Source organism: Dromiciops gliroides, chromosome 1 (assembly GCF_019393635.1).
Source record: "Dromiciops gliroides isolate mDroGli1 chromosome 1, mDroGli1.pri, whole genome shotgun sequence".
NCBI lineage: Eukaryota > Metazoa > Chordata > Mammalia > Microbiotheria > Microbiotheriidae > Dromiciops > Dromiciops gliroides.
In genome coordinates, this window is record NC_057861.1 from 185,854,738 (window position 1) to 185,866,975 (window position 12,238).

The 12,238-nt window shown below is 39.2% G+C and overlaps 1 long non-coding RNA gene across 2 annotated transcripts in view; it reads left to right on the plus strand.

Annotated features, from left to right (window-relative positions):
* LOC122743770 overlaps window positions 1-12,238 on the plus strand; it is a 379,759-nt gene that overhangs the window by 257,239 nt on the left and 110,282 nt on the right. The window lies entirely within an intron of this gene.

Below are 12,238 nucleotides of genomic sequence, written 5' to 3' on the forward strand. Positions count from 1 at the left end.
TGAACAGAAACATTAGATAAGAGGACCCTATTAAGTCCCAGAATGAAGCTGTCAAATCAAATGAAGTTGTGTGTAAAGTGCTCTGTGAATTTTAAAACAATGTATAAATTAAGCCATCATTATTACTCTCTCCTTCACTCAGCTCTCCTCCCATTCCTTATAATGGTGTAGAGGTAATCTTGTGTTCTCAAAAACTATGTCAGCAAAGTGCAAGCTTTGGCAACAACTACTAAGCTGGAAGGGTTTCAAATTCAGTCACAGCCATGGCCTGTATGCTTGTCATCTACATTCCAGCCTGCTTAAATTTAAAGAGATCCATTGTCAGGAGGTTGGTCACCAGGTCAATTTTTTATTATTGTTGTTTTTTTAAAATAACATAACAACTCTTGAAGGCAGCCTACTAAATTGGTTAGAAGCTGGGATATGAGTTGATTGTTTGAGTTTCCACACTGATGACATCACAGCTTATGGAAATATTGGTGTGTTTCAGGATAAGGTATGCTGGAACCAGCTCCAACAGGAAGCCAGTTGTTAAATTTTCAGTGGGTATATTTATACTTCAGATATCAGCAATTGTTAAATTGCTATAAATTATAGCTTGGTTTATTGTTTTGTTGATTGTCCAGACTTAGGAAAGTGTTAAAAATGCAAATCAAAATTTAAAGAGTGTGTGTGCATTGTGGGTTGTTTTGTGTGTTTTTTTGTCTTTTTAAAAATTTTCTCCTGGAGAGCCTGGTTGTATTCCCAGAACATCACTGTATTGCTGCATAAATATTGCTGGAGCTTAGCAGGAGTGCAGTAGAGGAAAGCTCAGGGAATGAAGTCATCCCTGACTGGAGGCTTGTTGACTGGTGACTAATAATAATAATAATAATAATAATAATAATAATAATAAATAATTTGCTGCATGTGGCGTTTTAAGGTTTGCAAAGTGCTTTACATCCATTATCTCATTTGAACTTCACAACATTCTTCCCCTAAATTTAGATCTTCACACAAGAGATGATAGCCCTGGTCAGGCCTCTGAGAATGAAGGTGCTGCCTCAGATTATATTGCCAGCCACTTGAGCTCATTGCTCAGCATGAGCTCACTCCAGGGAAGTCACTGAGTTGGAGTTTGGCACTGGTCCTTTCATCAGATTCAAACTTTATGCCTCCAGTGCTGAGAAATTCATTGCCAGGTTCACATATAATTAACGACGCTGCTCAGGACACAGGTTTGTGCCCTGGGATTATAGCACATTTTAGTCACTCTCATTTCTGAATTTTTCTTCTCCTTTCTTGCCTAGAGGCAGAGAACCTCACCTCTTCTTACAGTGTCTTTTAGACCTCCCTGCTTCCAGCTGTTCTTAGTTTTGCCACACACCCCCCTCTTCTGTTGGAGATACTTGATATCTTGTAGTTGGAGGTATTTAAGGCAGTAGACAGATGGGGAAAAGGAGAAGGAAGCCCTTTTATTCCCTTCTTTCTGAAGGCACCCCCTCTATCGGATCTTTGTCATGTAAAACTAAGGCCTGTGGTTGCAAATGGAAAGTGTGTCGCCACTGGCCTGGTTGCTGTGTAATCAACCCCATGCCACACCCTCCACCACCCACACACACCCTGCCTCTCAGGGCAGCTCCAGCGGTACCTATTTGTGGATGGGCAGGGCTCCTCTAATTAAGCAAGTCTCTGCAAGAAACCTGTCTCCCTTCAATGGGCAACTGGGGACTGGGGGTGGGGGAAAACATCTTGCCAGAAAGAGTAAGGGAAGGGGCGGAGTAGCTTCCATATGCCCTCCCATCCCTTTTCAACTTCCTCACCAGCTTGGCACCACCTGTATCTAAGGGATGGGAATTTGGCAAAGTCAAAGTGTCTTGTTTAGTACCCACCCTCCAACCTCACCTACTTTTTAAGCTAGCATACAGTACTTAAAAAAAAAAAAGAATCTAAGTCATCCGTTACAGTATTTAGGCCTGGAAGAGAATTGAAAGACCATCTCATAGTCCAACCCCCTCATTTTCCCAATGAGGAACTGTGGCCCCAAGAGATAAAATTGCTTGCTTCACTGAAGTCCCAAAGCCAGTAGTAAATAACAGCTGATATTTTATCCCAAGGCCTCTCCTCTCTAAATCCAGTATTCTTTCCTTACAATGTTCCTTAATTTTAAGGGACTCTAGATTCTTTTCTTGCTGCTGGTGAAGAAGGAAACTTGGCAGAATTGTCTTCTTTAGGAGATGAGTAACAGAAGAAGGAAGAAGGGTCATATGAGGCTAAGGAATTGGAAACAGGGCCGGAGCCAAACTTGACCAAACTTGCAGGATGCATATCAACCTTAGTGTGATATTCTGAATACTTTGTGGGTACAGAAGAAAAGAGCTTGGGAATCAACATTATATTCAGTACCTTGAATCGGATCATATTACAAATCTAGACACCATGCTCATGATGTCATTTGTCCTTTTCTTTCATTTAATTATTTTTTTTTGTGGGGCAATGAGGGTTAAGTGACTTGCCCAGGGTCACACAGCTAGTAAGTGTCAAGTGTCTGAGGCCAGATTTGAACTCAGGTCCTCCTGAATCTAGGGCCAGTGCTTTATCCACTGCACCACCTAGCTGCCCCAGTCATCAGTCCTTTTCAAGAGTGAAGGATGAACAACAAGAGATAGAAGGGACCTCAGAGGCTGTATCATTCTTCCCCTTATTTTATAGATGAGGAAACTGAGGAAGTTAAGGTATTTATCTAAGGTCACACAGGTAGGAAGCATCAAAGATGAGATTTGAACCTTTGTCCTTATTTCATTTTCAGCTCTGTTGCCATGTACTATGCTGCCTTTTTCACCATGGATTGAGTCAAGATGGGATTTATGAAGGAATAAGCACCAAGGTTACCTGGTGTGGAAGTAAAGGATTTACAAAGCACCTTGTACAGTGTAGTAATTATTAGTGGATTGACTGTGAGACATCTTCAAAGTTCATCTACTATAAGGGGTAGTAGTCATCTTTTTTGAAAACTATGCATCCCTTCTCAGAATAATGTTTCGAAATGCATAAAATAAAGTACACAGCATTACCAGGGAAAGCAAAGGTTAATCAAAATGGTTATATGATATTTTTTCTTATCCATGTTCATGGACCTCCTGAACCAACAGACCTCTTGGAGGTTTTTGGACCCAAGGTTAAGAATCCCTGCTCTAATTTATCTCTTCTCTTTCTGAAGGGACAGCTTCTAATGAGTTTTACTCAGATAAAATCTGATCCTTTTTAGAAAGACTGCTTTGGAAGGAGATTGCATAACATTTCTGCCTCCCCTTCTTTGTCATTTTATTTAGCATTCTATGTATTCTCCTGCCCCATGGTATGAGGAAAGCAAACTGAGTACAAAGCAAATCTTCCTCTCTTCCTCCCTCATCTTCCTCAGTTTTCAAGCAAAACAAAACTCAAATTCCTTAGGAAAATGTGTCCCTAGCCTTCAACTCTGCCCCCCCCCATTATTTGATTTTGTGATATATTTTACAACATGTGAATATTTTGTGATAGAATTTGATATTGTCATATAATCCAAAGACATTAGTAGAAAACATATCTGCTGGTGGGAGAAAGAGAGATGTAGTGGAAAGAATACTGTACACTGGATTGAGAGCTAGAGGGTCCCTTAATCTTAGAAACCAAAGAGTCTAGGAAAAAGACAAAAGATGAGATATATTCCCAGTTCTGCTGCCAATTATCTTCGTGAACATGGAAAAGTCACTTCATCTCTTTGGCCCTCAGTTTCCCCATATGAAAATTGAGGGGGCTGAACAAAATTATTTCTCTAAGGTCCCCTAGCACTAACATTCAGTGGCCTGATAGTAAAACTACCTATCATATTGAATTAACTAAGTAAATTGATACTGATTGCAAAAATGGAAAAAGTCACCAAGAAAATCCCCAATGGACAATTATTTGGTATTATAGATAATGAAACTAGATCATTGTCATTAGTGCTGCTGTGCCCATATGTTCTTCTCTACAATTAGGAATGTAGGACTTTTTTATGGAAAGGAGGAAGGGTGTATGTGTGGGGGTTGGGGTAAGGGTGGGCATTGCAATCTGGGAAAGGAATGAATGTAAACCTTTTTTCTTCACCCAGTAAATACATTTGCCTTCCATACCTGTCCCATGGATGAACTAGTGCCAAGTCTCCTACTTTTAGTTTAAAATATTAACTCCCTTTAGCTGGCAATAAAGCTGTCTTTGTGCTTTTCTTTGTTAATTTAACAGGTAATTGGTCTGTTAACACCTTTGCTTATAGTGACAGAATTTTTACCTGACTGTTTTGCACAGTTTCTGAGCTATGTGCATAGTTCTTGTCTTTGTGGTACTATTTTTTTTAAGGCTAGCAATTACTTCTTGCAGTTGGAGCTGTAAAAACATAGACCTTCCCACGGCAACTGAAAAAATAAAAGCAGAAATTTTGAGGTTAAATAATTGTAGTTGTCAGAGTAGAAGGATTATGGAAATCATGGAATTTGTGTGGGTTTGGGTTTTCTTTTTGTTGAAGGTGTTGGTCAGAGGTATAGGGGTCATCCTGAGTAACTAAACTGTGTGCTGCTTTTTGCTTTGAAGCAGAGAAATGCTCCCCCCTGGGTAAGTTTGGAAGAGGAAGCCAAGGTTTAATGAAGGAGGGTCATTATTAATGTTTCCATGGTTTGGGCAGTTTAAAGGCTCAGAGTTTAAGAAAGTTTGTTAGTTGTGGGGAGAAGAAGCCACAGTTAGTCAGACAAGGTTAGAGCTTAGTCTCTCAAACTTCACTTGGATATGAAAATCGAGTGCCAAGGCCCAGGAAAATTGTGGTGAGTGATCACTTAGTGACTTTTATATCCTGAGATGTCAGCTGTGGCATGTTATGCAATGGTAGACAGGATAGAAGCCATGTGACTGTTTTCAAGAGCCCGAGTATCCTAGAGATCTGCTCAATAGAAGCAAGAACGTCATTATTTTGGATTAAGAAGGTTTAATTTTAAAAAAGTTATATCTTTAGACAATGAGCATGATAACAAATTTCTCATTCCTCAAGAACTGCTATATAAAGTAAGCAGCTCTTATAAAGTAAAACCTATAAACATTTTTTACTTTGCATTCCTCTACTTAGGAACTAACAAGGGGGAACAGAAGACCTCAGAATTTGGTTTCTCTCTCTCTCTCTCTCTCTTTCTGTGTGTGTGTGTGTGTGTGTGTGTGTGTGTGTGTGTGAGAGAGAGAGAGAGAGAGAGAGAGAGAGAGAGAGAGAGAGAGAGAGAGAGAATGAGTCCTGGAAATATACTTTACTTTTTTTCCTGAAAGGGGAGCTTTCATTTTCCATTAAAGCTATGGTTTTAATTTCTCTCTTGCCTTTTGGATGAAGACACATGAATATTTCCCCTCTTTGTCTTTCTCCAATGAATATCACTTACAGCAGGATTGCCATTTTTACCATTGTTTAGTGTCATCATCATTATTTTTTATTATTAATATTATGATTCTTTTACCAATGCCATTCTCCCAAGGTGAAAGTGTTTGTGCTATGCAGAGATAATCCAGAAAGTTGAGTTTTAAGGGCCAGCCAAAGGTAAAATATGAACTAATACTCACAAACTTCCTTCTTTAATTGGAGGCAATGTGGTGCTTCAGATAGAATGCTGAAGTTGGGGAGCTGATCTTGTAGTCACAGGACCCAAGTTTGAATGTGTATTCTTTCCCATACTACCTGCGTGAACTTGGGTAAAATTAGCCAGTGATTCTGGGCTTCAGTTTATACTTCTGTAAAACGAAGAAGTTGGACTTAGTCTTGGAAGCCCCTCCAGCTCTAAAGCCAAGATCCTATAAGCCTCCCAGTGCTGCTAGCAAAGATCATCCCCTGCATAAAAGAAAATCAGTTGGAAAACCAATAACCTTAATAGTCTGCCCTTCCTAAGCAAGGTAATTGCTCAAGACTAGCATGGTCTTCAAAGCCTTCCACAACCTGGCTGCCCCCTACTTTTCCAGTCTTATTAAATACTGTTATCTTTCATGTGCTCTCCATTCCTGGAAAAATGGCCTTCTAGCTGTTCCCTGCATGTGAAATTCCATCTTTCACCTCTATAACTATGTACAAGTGGTCCCCAATGTGTGGAATGCATTCCCTCTTCACCTTGACCTCATAGCATCTCTAGCTTTCTTTCAAACACAGGTGAGACACAGGTACTTCCTTTGGAAGGACTCTCCTTGTCCCCTTAGTTATTTTCATTTTCTCCCTCTTTAATTATATTTGTATTACCCTGTATATGTTGTAGACCCTCAGTAAGTTCCCAGAGAGCAGATAATAACCAACTGTGTCAATTTGGGCTTTTTATTTCTAGTGCTTAGAACAGTGCCTTGCATTTAGGAAGCACTTTCTACCTATTTTAAAAATGGAATGGAAGTTGACTATCAGCAACAAACTGGGAAGGGCAGATCATGAAAATAAGAGAAGAGCCCCATCTAACATTTTTTTCTTTCTTTTTGTAAATGGTAGCATGGTCTTCCTTGTTTCAAATGAGTGAGGAGAAATATTATTACTTGAAGTATTAATAGAATGCTGAACTCAAGAATAATTAAGAGCCTTCATGTGGCCTCCATATGGCCCCCATATTGTCCACATCATTCCATACAGGCTATGAGGCATAGTAGCACCTCACATGCAAATATTAGCATTCTTTATACTTCCCATTGTTAGAGGAAACTCTGGAAATATGTAAGAGGAGAAAGAGATTGGTATCAGAATATCCTTGATGAATAGTTTGCTGGAAGATTTCATTAATTCAAAGCAAAATCATTTCCTGAAATGTAATGATAAGAAAAAAGACAATATATATTTCCTCTATAAATATAGGGTACACTCTCCCACAACATGCACCATCAATAAGAAGACTGGGTACACTTAGGAAATGCACATGGAAAAGCGCTCATGTAAGTTAGATTTGTTGACTCAGGCATGAAAGGCACAGAAGTCATGCATCCCCACCCTGGATTGTTGTTAATGTCTTCCAGTGATATTATCAAATAGTCCTCTCTATCAAGCATTGCTCTTCTAGACACTGACCCTCTGGACATAGGGTATGACAGTGAATGTGTTGCCTTCCTTGTACCTCTAATCTCTATCAAAAGTTGTTTCATTGGATGCTGCTAGAGCAGATACTGTTCTATGATCAGGTATGAGCCTCGTTGACACACATCTTCGGGAGTTTCTGTGTTTCCAGATTCTGGATTCACTTAGAGCCTTTGGTTAAAATACTATTTCTTAAAAGTTCTTGAAAAAAGAGTAACCCAACTATGGATCTAAAAAGCCTTTCTTTTGGGGAGAAAAACATCTCAGCCTTTTCCTTTATAGAGTTACCTATATCATTACCTTTAAGTTCTTGAGTAGTGGATCTTTTATGTCTAAGAGTTGATTCTTTACCCCCAGGTAAAGACACTTAATGGTATCAGGCAAAAGTCTTGTCTCTTTTGAATCAACTCTGAGGCTCATAGGGCACAGGTCTCACTCTAGTTTATGGTGAACATTTCATATACTTCATGATTATAATCTATATAGGCAAGACTACACCTGGTTCTCATCCATATGAAGGATTACTCACTCAATATCCACCAAACACCCTGTGATTTCAGGATCCCGAGTTTCTCAACTCCAATGTGTTTTGCTCTCCCACATAGATGAGTAGGCATGGCACACAGACAAATCTAACCCTTGGGGGGAAAGGCTTTTTTTTTTCCTTCTTCTATCTGTCTACTCATATTCTTGGCATTTCCTATGTAAATATGGCCATCCAAAGCCCAAAGGTGTTTTGAGCTCAGACTTAAAACTTTCTTATTTCCTAACCTTCCATGTATGGAAAAGGGGAAAGTGTGCTTCTAGTTTAGGGTGCTTTTTTCTGTAAGAACTGCCTTTGCTACTTCTGCTTAGTAACTGCCTCTTTCTAAAAGCTAGTTAACTTTGTCTAGTTAATTCTTCATAAGCCAGAACATAACATATGGGAGCTTGTGAATGATAGTACTAGGGGAAAGAAAAGTAACCCAGCTACTCAGGAGTACCAGAGGGATTCTGAAGAGCACAATAATTGGCTATCCTCTGTTGCCCCAGCATATCAATAAAAGTGGGGATTGGGAGCATGAGACTAGAGAGGGTGCTGTACTTAATTGACTGTGTAGGTTAGAACAACTAATATTTCATTCACTTGATTGCCATAAAGTTCTCTCTTTTGTTTTCTATTTGCCTATACCACTGAGTATTTGCAATGAGATACCTAGCCCCAATGCAGAATCCCTGAGGCCAGTGGTTAGAAGCCAGCCACAGGCAGAGAGTAAATTGGTGGTCTGTAGTAAATCCTACAGAGGGGAGACCTATTAGCAAGTAGTATGAAGGTTGCACAGTAGAATATTTTGTTCCATGTATTTCTGCTTTTCTGTCATCATAAATATTTTTTCTCTGGTCCAACACCATATTATTGTCTTTTCTTGATTCTCTATTTACTTGATCAAATGAGATTATATTTGAAAAGTGCTTAGTATAATGCCTGGCACATAGTTAGTGATTGAAGAATGTTTGTTCCTTTTTCCTTGATTTTCTTGGAAACAAAGCCAGCAATAGAAAGGGTACTGGGAAAGGAGTCAGGAAACGTAGCTCCTAGTTCTCCTAACTTAACTACATATTTAGAGACCTTGGGCCACACACAAATTTTTAGGGACACTACTTTAAACTTTACTTAATCACCTTTTATTTCAGGGCATTCTATACTCCCCATATCAATATACACCAATCTCAAACTGTTCATTTTTCATCACTCAGTCATGGCTGACTCTTCATGACCCCATCTGGGGCTTTCTTGGCAAAGATACGGAAGTGGTTTGCCATTTTCTTCTCCATTTGCCATGTGCTCCTACAAAACTATTCATGTGATCATGTATTTTAAGCTAGAATGGATCTATCTCGCAGGCCATCTAGTACAATGCTCCATTTTATAGATAAGGAAACTGGGCTCTAGAGAGAGAAGGTAAGGTCTCACTAGTAGTGCCTAGTAGAGCTGACATTCAAATCCAGAGCTTCTGACTTACGATCATGTGCCTTTCCATTGCTCTTCTGTAGTCAAATTTCTCCCTCTCATAGAAGGAGGAAATGAGTCTCTCCTTGGTCCTCTTCTCAGTGTATACTTTTCCCCTTTGTAAAATACCTTCAGTTACCAAGGCAGGCAGATCAGTCTCAAATGAACATGGTGTGATCTGGAAGCAGCTATGACTGGCTCCTGAGTGATTTTTGAATTTCTGTGTATTTACACCTCAGAAATCTTCAAAGACTACAAATCAGAGCTTGATTTCTTGTTTTGTTGGTTTTCTAGTCATAAGAAAATGATGTAGAAAATGTTAAATAATGCAGATTAAACTTAAAAGAGTGTCCTGGATACTTCCTTTTCTTTTCCTTTCTTTCTTTCTTTCTTTCTTTCTTTCTTTCTTTCTTTCTTTCTTTCTTTCTTTCTTTCTTTCTTTCTTTCTTTCTTTCTTTCTTTCTTTCTTTCTTTCTTTCTTTCTTTCTTTCTTTCTTTCTCCTCCTCCTCCTCCTTCTCCTCGAGTGTTATTTTCCAGCACATCGCTACTCGAGTTTCTATTTAAAGCCTTGAAATATCTCTTGAGTTCCAAACTTGTCTCTCCAACTGTGTCTTATTTCCTTTACTGAATTAGGCTTAATGTTGTAGAATAAAGGAACAGAAGTCTAGGGGTGAATAAAGAAAAGAAAAATATTTTATTAAGTTGCTTCTATTTTATTAAATGCTTCAAAGGTTATGTCCTGATGTTCTTCAATATATCCATGTTCTTCAATATATCAAGGGCACTTGCTCCCCTGCAAACCTTGAGAGGCACTGCTGCTTCTTTAAGCTCCACAGAATCTCTATCTCCTAAGATGAGTTGGTCTAGAGAGGAGAGGTTGTTCATCTTCGACACAACATCTTTCAATACATGCTTCAAATGAAAGAATAAATGAATGAATGAACAACCTAAACAACCTATTGCCAAATGAATCACATGCCTACCTATCAATCAAGGTCACAGGAAGAGTAAAGGAGAGAACTGTACAAGGTGATACATAAACTAACACCAAAGTAATTTACTCTAGAGAAAATGTTTATGTTGGAAAGGTATACAAGGCCATAAACAGCTTTTACACCACTAGTTAAAAACCAAAGGGAGTGCCACACTGGTCCTCTTAAAACAAACAAACAGAAGAAGGCCTTATTAAGCTTTTACCCTGTTTCTTTTTAAGCTCTTACCCAGTTTCTAGCACTGAAATAAGCATTGCAGATAAAAATGCAAAAACCAAGAAAGTCCCTGCCTTCAAGCAGCTTACATTCTAAGAAGGGTAGTACTCTAGTAGAGGAGTAGTAATCAGGAGAGGCAGGCACAGATCTATAGAAAACTGCTTCAGGACTGAAATTGCCCTGGGTATGGTCTCTGGTGTGGACTACTAGACTTTTGGCTGGTAGTCTGTGGAAGAGGGGGCCAAAGGAGGGGACATATGGTCCTTTATGTTAGTTGAAGGTTTTTGAGAACAAAGCACTAACAACAACAGTTTTGTTCAACCATAGTTAATGAAAATGTGCTGCTCAAAAACAGAACAAAAAACATAAAACCTGACAATGAAGCATCTAAGATGCTTTTTCTTTTTTTTATAATAAGGATATTATTTATAGGGTTCTGGTGAACCACGACTGCAACTGTCTATTGTATGAGGTTCCTATTGGTATTTAACAAGTGGTATAAAAACTGTTTATGGCCCCATATACCTTTCCAACATAAACATTATCTTTTGAGTAAATCACTTTGGTGTGTTAGTTGATATATCACCAGGAACAGGTTTCTCGTCTATATTTCCTGTGCCCCGGATTGATAGATAGGTATACATATCATTTGTCAATGGCCTTTTCAGTTTTTCTTTTACATTCAAAATAGATACAAATTCGTGTTTCTGCATTTTGCCTTTCACAAAATTTAGGATAATACTAGTTTGGGGCAGCTAGGTGGCGCAGTGGATAAAGCAACGGCCCTGGATTCAGGAGTACCTGAGTTCAAATTTGGCCTCAGATACTTGACATACTAGCTATGTGACCCTGGGCAAGTCACTTAACCCCCATTGCCCCCCCCCCAAAAGAATAATACTTGTTGTTGTTCAGTTGTTTTTCAATTGTTCCTGACTCTCCATGACCCCATTTGGTGTTTTCTTGGCAAAGATATTGGAGTAGGTTGCCATTTCCTTCTCCAGTTCATTTTATAGATGAAGAAACTGAGGCAAACAGGGTTAAGTGACTTATTCAGGGTCACACAGCTAGTAAGTATCTGAAGCCAGATTTGAACTCAGGAAGATGAGTCTTCCTGACTCCAGGCCTGGAACTCAATCCACTGTGGAGGAGAGGAGAGGAGAGGAGAGGAGAGGAGAGGAGAGGAGAGGAGAGGAGAGGAGAGGAGAGGAGAGGAGAGGAGAGGAAATTCTAGAAAATGGCAGGCTTGGGATTTGAACCCACTAGGCCATATCACCTCCACTTTCACCAGTCAATGGTAGGTTAAATGTGGTGCCCAGTACATACCTCCTGTCAAATCCTCAAAGGTTAGGGCTATGGTCTTTTAAACATTGTTAGTCTTGAATTTGAATGTCTAGCAGAGTGCTTTGCATGTAGTAGGTACTTAATATATATTAACTGAATCATATAAACTGGGAAATATGGGTTCAATATTTGATTTCATTGGTCTAGGGAACATTTGGATGAGGAAACTCCTAGCAATGCAGGATAGTATGCTCTCTGAAATTTATTGTCTTACAGTGTGGCCTAGAGCACTGTGAGGTTAAGTGACTTATTTACCCTGAGTCACACAGCCAGTATGTGCTGGAGGTAGGACATGAGTCTAAGTCTTCCTCCTGTCAAGGCTTGCTCTCTCTATCCATTATACCACATTTTCTCTACTTATTCAACCATATGAAAATAAAATGGAATGGGTCAACTCTTCTTATTCCAATTGCTTTGAACTCCCCTTTATATTTCAGATTCTTAAAGGGTTTCTGGGAATTTAGAACTACTCAGAAATACCCTGTGTAACTAAGACAGTGAGATCTCTACTGCTTACTAGGAATGTTATAACTATTGAGTTTAACAATCTATCTCCTATCTTCATGACTTGGCCTTAGCCATCTCCCAGGATTGTAATGTGCTTCCTCCCCATCCCTACCTCTTGAGTCCCT